The sequence below is a fragment of the Rissa tridactyla genome, chromosome W, assembly GCF_028500815.1.
Source record: "Rissa tridactyla isolate bRisTri1 chromosome W, bRisTri1.patW.cur.20221130, whole genome shotgun sequence".
Classification (NCBI taxonomy): domain Eukaryota; kingdom Metazoa; phylum Chordata; class Aves; order Charadriiformes; family Laridae; genus Rissa; species Rissa tridactyla.
In genome coordinates, this window is record NC_071496.1 from 29,862,283 (window position 1) to 29,869,997 (window position 7,715).

At 48.8% G+C, this 7,715-nt stretch overlaps 1 pseudogene; it reads right to left on the reverse strand.

Moving 5' to 3' along the window:
• Nucleotides 1-511: 511 nt before the first annotated feature.
• LOC128901918 (39S ribosomal protein L17, mitochondrial-like) lies at nucleotides 512-1,987 on the reverse strand (annotated as a pseudogene).
• Nucleotides 1,988-7,715: the final 5,728 nt, after the last annotated feature.

A 7,715-nucleotide genomic window follows, 5' to 3' on the forward strand; every position in this document is an offset into this window, starting at 1 on the left:
AGCACTTTTGAAACAGCAAAAATAACCTGGTTTTTTCACTGAATTTCCAGCACTGAGAGGCAGCACACTGGCTTCTAGAACACACTTTAGCTCTGTCACAGTGTAGTGGAGGTGCTGCCCCAGAGAGTAGGGCTGTTGGACCAGAAGCTGTAACAAACCCAGTCTTTGCTAGAGTAAATTATTAATTCATGTGTACAGGAATATAATTCAAACAGAAGCAAACTCACTTTCTGAATAGAGTTTATTTACACAGAGAATATCAACCACTGGGGCTCCCAGCTTGATTTCCTTCTCTTGCTGAGTGTCTATTTAAACCACAGGAAGAAGCAAATAAACCTTGAGCTTGTGCCCCCATCATGACACAAGGCTGGGAATCAACCTTCAGACCTCATGGGACATCTTCCAGTCCTATGCTTGGGGAAAGCAAACTCACTGACTGGTGCATGGGCAGCTCACACCAAGCCCTGTCCCTGTGCATGCATGGGGCCTCCCTCAAGGCAGAGGGGGATGCCTAGACAGGGGTACCCTAAGGGGCCTGCGGGGCTGCAGCCTGCTGCATGTCCTCCACAGTAGCCCATCAGGAGCTGGTTGAACAGCATCTTCTCGGTGTCGTGGCACGGGCAGATGAGCGGCAGGAAGGGCTTCCCCTTGAGCTCAATGACAGACATCTTGGCGTGGTCAAGGCCATCCCAGTTGGGGATCTGCAGCAGGCGGGTGTAGCTGCCAGAGTGGGGCTGGAACTGGGATGCCAGCACCTTGAACAGCTTGTGGATGAGGTCCTTCTTCTGTGGGACAGCACTCTCAGCTCCAGCACTGGGGCCATGGGGGAGCGACAAGGGAGCCAGAAGGATATTTACTGTCAGCCAAAAAACCACCACGTGCAGGGTGTGCTTGTTGGTGTCCCCCAGCTTGGCATAGTCAATGAGTTGTGAGGAGGAAGGAGGGCAGAGATGTTAGGGTCTCTCTGCCGGAAATCCCCTCCCACCCGGCTGGACCTCTCACCTGCTCCGCTGTCCTGGTTTGAAGTAGAACAGAACCAACTTTCTGTTCAGTAATTTTACTTCTTAGCTAGGCCTCTTCTAACTCTCTGAAATTAACAGCATGTTGTGCTGAGAACCATTCGTTCTCAGAGTGAGAAGACCAATGTTTACAATTAGTGCCGGGGAATGGTACGCAGAGAGGCTCTTGCTTATACTTATTGCTGTAACAACCAAGGTCAGCTGATTTCGTTATTTGCCCCATTGGAAACTGAAAATCGTAGAGGGGTCCCACCTGTGGGGAGGAGCGGACAGGACAGGTGGCCCAAAACTGACCAACAGGGGTATTCCATCCCATCTGCCCCATGCTCAGTATAAAAGCTGAGAGATCAAAGGGTCAGCCCTCTTTCTTCAGTGGCTGACGTCCGAGGAGGACCTTGTCTGTTCATCTGCCTTTGATCCTGATCCATGACTTCCTGACTCCATCTGTGGAATCCAGTTCCCACCCGTCGCTGAGTCCAGCCTGGGACTTCCCCAGTGCCTGCCGGTGACATCATCCTGGGAGCTTAATACGGTTTTGTATATACTGTATCTATTATATTTTTTTTATTTTATTATTAATACTTCATTAAAGTAGTTTAGTTCCTTCTAAACTCGTAAATCTCTCTATCTCTCCTCCTCCTCTCTGTGTGCGAGAGGCTGGGGGAGAGCATCTGTCATCCGCCATTGGCCAATTTGGCCAAAACCACGACACAGCTCATCTACCTTTTGATCCACAGTCCAATAAACTCGGTTATCCCTCTGCTCCTCCTGGCTGGAGGCAGGGCCCCCCAATGTTGAGAACAACATCAACAATTAGAAGATGAGTTCCTGCAAGGACTAGAGCATCGCTTACCATGGACTGGAGCAGCCATCCTCCTGCAGAAATTCTTTCTTCCATCTGCTTTACCTTGCAACTCAAGCACCCGTTCCTGCAGGGCCAGAGTAGGTTTTTTATCCCAATTACTCATGTCTTCGCCGTAGTTGCAGAGGCAAAGCCACAGGAAATCTTGGAGCGGGTCCTGTTTCCCTTGAGTTGGTTTTGTAGGAGGGCGTTTTTTCTTAGTGACTGCAACCTGGGTCTGTTCAGGGGAAGAGTGGGATTCTTTCCCCTTCTCAGACAGTTTTTCAAGCAGTTAATGAAGTTTATCAGTTTTCTCATTTTGCTCAGCTATTGTCTTAGTCATTTTCTCCACTGTCTCAGCAATGGTCTTAGTTTGATCAGCCATTGTCTTGGTTTGCTCAGCCATTTTCTCCACGGCTGCTACAGTGAGGGTATGAGAGAGACAGTCTTCATACTGTCACACCTTGTTAGCCACCTCATTTACAGTTGGTGTATCAGTACCAGATCCTCCTCAGACCATGGGTGACAATGTGTGGGAATAATTTGATGGTGCACTCTGCACAAACTTTCTTAACAGAGATCATTTGCATGGCATTTCATCAGGGCCAGTTCCCTCAGGTACTTGATACCTTTTTCCATGCTGGTCCATTTACTTGGACAGCATTCGATATCATCCTTAAAGGGATATCTGCCCTTTACGGCTGACACCAGTTGCCTCCAGAGACTAAGGATGTCTGCCTGTCTCCCAATCACTTTATCAATCCCTCCATCTTTGGACAGGTTTCCCAACTGCTTAGCTTCTCTGCCATCTAAATCTATGGTATCAGCTCCATTGTCCCAGCATCGGAGCAACCAGGAGGCAAGTGTCTCACCTTCATGACAACTAAAGTCCTTCCTTATATTTTGCAAATCCTTCATAGAAAAGGATTTAATGATTATCTCTGCATCTGAGTCCTCATCCTGTGTTAATGTGGGCTGAGAAGGACCCTCTCCTGGATCTGATTTAACAGGACCCTTTCCTTTATCTGCTTTAGCAGGACCTTTTCCTTTATCTACATGAGAAGGACCCTCTCCCATGCTGTCTGGCTTGGGCTGGTCTCTGTTGTCAGAGGCAGGGGAACGAGCTGACTTTTTCTGTTTCCTGGTCACCGGGGCAACCTGTGCCGGTTCTGCTGGAGTTTGAGTGGCAGCAGCGCTGGTTGTCGGAGCAGCCGGAGCAGTGACCGTGCTCCTTGTCGGGGCTGGAGCAGCCGGTGCCGCTGCGGGCGGGGAGGGGCTGGCGATACAGGCGTGGTGGGGGCAGGCGGCGGGGTAACTTTGACCGCAGGCTGCGGAGTGACCGCGGACGGCATGGGCCGGGGCTGGTGCTGTGGCTTTCGCCGGTACGGGCAGAGGCGTAGCCGGTGGGGGGCAGCCGATATGGGCCTGGCCGATGTCGGGGCCTGTGAGTGGGTAACCGATGCCGCTCGGGCTGGTGTCGGGACCGATGCCGTTGTTTGTGTCTGTGTTGTGGCTTTCAGTGGGGGGGTTGTCTGTATTTCTCCTGTAGCTTTCGGCGGGGGGGGTTGTTTGGATTTCTTCTATCTTTGACTTCGGCTGTGGGGTTTGAGTAGCACTATCACATGTCACATGATACTCACTCCTGCACTGATATTTAACAATAAACCACCCCTGCAACGCATTCAGGAAACCCAACAACAAAATCACATATGACTGAAAGTAACATTCACTCTCTAAACAGCCCGAAGGTTTTTCATCCCCTGATTCTGTTAGTGTCACTTTGTCAAAATCATCAGGTAAGACCAAGAGTGTAATTAGTAAAAGAATCCATCACATGATGCCTGAGATATGCAGGTAGAACCATTATCCAAGCAATTATTTTATACATCTGAAGGCAAATCCACACCAACATAACACGCTTAGACCACCACATCCAAACACAAAGAAATAGACCATGCAATATATTCGACCAGTTAAACCCCATTGCATCAATTAACTTCATACAAAGCTCTCTAAAGGCACAATATAAGATTTCGCGTAAGAACGACATGATGTGAGCTGTCTGTTCTCCCTGAACAAGCTGGAATTCAAACTATTCAGACAGTCTATCAGAGCTCTGTTCGAGCCCCATGTTGGGCTCCAATAAATCTGTCGTGGTTTTGGACAAATTGGCCAATGGCCGGCAACAGATGCTCTCCCCCCACCTCTTGCACACAGAGAGGAGGAGGAGAGATAAAGAGATTCACAAGTTTAGAAGGACCTGATACTTTAATGAAATATTAATAATGAAATATAAAGGAAATAATGAAATAGATACAGTATGTACAAAACCGTATCAGGCTCCCAGGATGACGTCACCAGCAGGCACTGGGGAAGTCCCAGGCTGGACTCAGAGACGGGTGGGAACTGGATTCCAGAGCTGGAGTCAGGAACACATGGATCGGGATCAAAGGCAGACGAACAGACAGGGTCCTCCTCGGACGTCAGCCATTGAAGAAAAGAGAGATGACTGTGGAATAAATACTAAATTGGCTAAAAATACAAAAGTACAGCATTGTTCACACATTAAGGAAAAGTATAAAATCAAGAGGCTTCTGAGGTAGAAAACAGCCGCAGCTGGCATGAAGAATACACCACCTGTGGTTCCCTGATAAGCTACATGAGGTATGGGACGGGATGCAATTATTCCGCGGCTTTACCTTATGATGTATAGCGGATACGGGAATGGGATGGTACCATGAAACACATAAGCTGCCAATTAGCTGCCCGCTCGATACTCGGAGCCAACATTTTGTCAAATTTTGATGAAATGCTGTCCTTTGTGTGAACTTTGCTCATTATAATGTCATTATAACACCGAAACACACCTCCATCCCGAAGGCTACCCGCCTCCAAGGTGCGACCACTCCTCCTTGAGTCTGCGCCCTGAATTTCTCGTAAACTATACCTTTAATTGTGAAGCGAGAAAAATTTACACGGATCATGATAAAAGTATGTATGACTAAAGTCACTCAAACTCCACCTTGAAGATAACAAACAGTATAAAAATAGCCCGAGAGAGGGGGGATACCCGGGGAAGACACCATCGCGAAGAATTCCATCACTGACTTCTGGGATCAGTCGACGGGCTGAGCCTCTCCTCCCCCTCATAGGGACGCCTTTGGGTAAGACTTAGATTATACCGAGTGCTTCCCCGGGAAACTTAGAAATTTCTCTAGAGATTCTCTATCCTACATTTATAGCCAGGCTGTATCGTTTATAACTTTGTCGCGCGTTTTGTATATGTAACAATCCTTTCATTTGCACGTGCTTTGCAGACAGTGTATTTATCACCGGCAATCCTAAGAACCTGTATATCTGTTGTTCAAATAAACTGCACTGTTTCAGTAGCTAGTCGTTTCGGTTTCTCACTGAACGCGACCAAAGACTCGAGAGTGGCCGTGCTAGTTCATGAGCACGACTAGACTGAAGGTGCAGTCCACTATTAGTGTATCCAAATCGTAACAGTTTCATACATATTAAACGCGACTGGGCTGATAGTGGTGAATTGGGCATCGCTCAGAATTTAAACCTACCGCACCTGGCCTCCCACCTCGGTGAGGAGTGTTAGAACGCAAGGGGGTTTATTTTCTGCCAAAATCGCTTTGCCCCTTTCACGCAACAGAATTTTGGCGTAGTCGGCAGGATTGCCATGGATAAACTGCTGCAAAAATATGATTGTGCCCCTTCCCAGGCTGGGAAGGAGTGGGCCCATAAATTTTGGAAGGATGAAGCTGGGAAGCAGCTCTGAGGAGAAGGACCTGGGGGTCCTGGTAGACAGCAAATTATCCATGAGCCAGCAGTGTGCCCTTGTCGCCAAGAAGGCCAATGGCATCCTGGGCTGCATAGGGAAGACTGTGGCCAGTAGGTCGAGGGAGGTCATTCTCCCCCTCTACTCTGCACTGGTGAGGCCGCAACTGGAGTACTGTGTCCAGTTCTGGGCTCCCCAGTTCAAGAGGGACAGGGAACTACTGGAGCGAGTCCAGCGAAGGGCAACCAAGATGATTATGGGACTGGAGCACCTCCCTTATGAGGAAAGGCTGAAAGAGCTGGGACTCTTTAGCCTGGAGAAGAGAAGGTTGAGGGGGGACCTGATTAATGTTTACAAGTATCTAAAGGGTGGGTTTAAGGAGGACGGAGCCAGGCTCTTTTCAATGGTTCCCAGCGACAGGACAAGGGGCAATGGGCACAAGCTAGAACATAGGAAGTTCCGTTCAAATACACGGAAAAACTTCTTTACGGTGAGGGTGACAGAGCACTGGAACAGGCTGCCCAGGGAGGTTGTGGAGTCCCCTTCTCTGGAGATTTTCAAGACCCGCCTGGATGCAGCCCTGAGGGATGTGCTTTAGGCAACCCTGCTCTGGCAGGGGAGTTGGACTAGATGATCTCTAGAGGTCCCTTCCAACTCTGAAGATTCCGTGATTCCGTGATTCCGTGATTCCGTGAAGAGAAAGTGGTGGAACGTATTGAAGAGTGTCGGGCTTCGCTAAAGCTCAGAGCGGGGAAAGGCAAAGGTGTGATCTGTGCGGTGTTAGGCGCCTGTTTATCTCGTGCACAACAAGAAGCTAGGGAAACCCCTGCTCCTAATCTGATTTCTGCTGTAGAATATGCAACTCTGAAATCGGAAAATGAGGTGTTGAAGTCATCACTAGCTTTTCAGAAGGAGACGGGAGAAAAATTAAGAACTCAAGTTGATAAGCTTGTGAGTGAGAATGAATGTTTAGGAAACCGTAATGCTCGACTCGGGAATGAAAATCTCCAACTTAAAGGTGAAAATCAGCAACTTAAAATGTTATTGGAAAGGGTGACTGGGCTCTTAGATAAAATGCAGCCCTCGACCCAGGTCCAACAAATTCCTAAGTTAATGTGTTATCCAAATTCCAGAACCCAGACCGGAGATTTTTGGTCTAATAGCGAGGATGAGGAAGAAGATGAGGAGGGAAGGACTTTTACTGTGAAATCCCGAGTCTTTCCTTTACGGCCTCTGATTAAAACTGAAACCACAGTTGATGAGGATGATGATGAAGTCCGCAACACTGTGCGTACTATTCCGTGGACGCCAACAGAGTTAGCAAAAATAAGGGAAAAATATTCGAGGCGGCCAGAAGAATCGGCTGTTGAGTATGTGTGGCGAGTTTCTTCTGAAGGAGGAGATAGAATTATGTCGAGTGAGGAAGAAGCAGGAGACTCTTGGGGACCAGGAGTGTTTTTAACTACAACGGATGGGGATCATAATTATTCCCTAACCGCTCGAGCAGCCTTTTGGGCAGGGGGTATGGATCCACGAGAGAGGGGGGAGCCGTTAGAGATTAGAGCTACAGGCTACTCTGATCTGTTTGCGGCTGTACGGAAAGCAGCTTGTCTGCAAGCCATGTATGACAGAGAGGAATTTCGGAAATCCCCAATGTCAGCCGCTATCGACCCCGATCGATTAGCCCCTCTCATCCGTGGTCTTCCCGATTGCCTGAAACCGTTCGTTGTCCGCACTCAAGATCGCATACGAGAGGCTCGGGATGCTCGTGGGCGGGGCCGGCGTCGCTACATGCCCACCTGGAATGAATATGTACAGGAAATAGACCAATACGGGCGCCGAATGGGCTGGGCCAGCCTAACTAGCGAGAAATCCTCCGAACACCCCCGAAAGGTTCGCCAAGTCCGAACTCACACTCAAAACCCCAAACCGGTGGAAAGGTTTAAGCCTGATAAGGACCGGAACGAGTTGTGGCGTAAAGCCCTACAATTAGGGGTACCCCGACAATTCTTGCACGGTGTCCCTACGGGAGATCTCCGTACGCTGGTCCAATCTCTAACTAGAA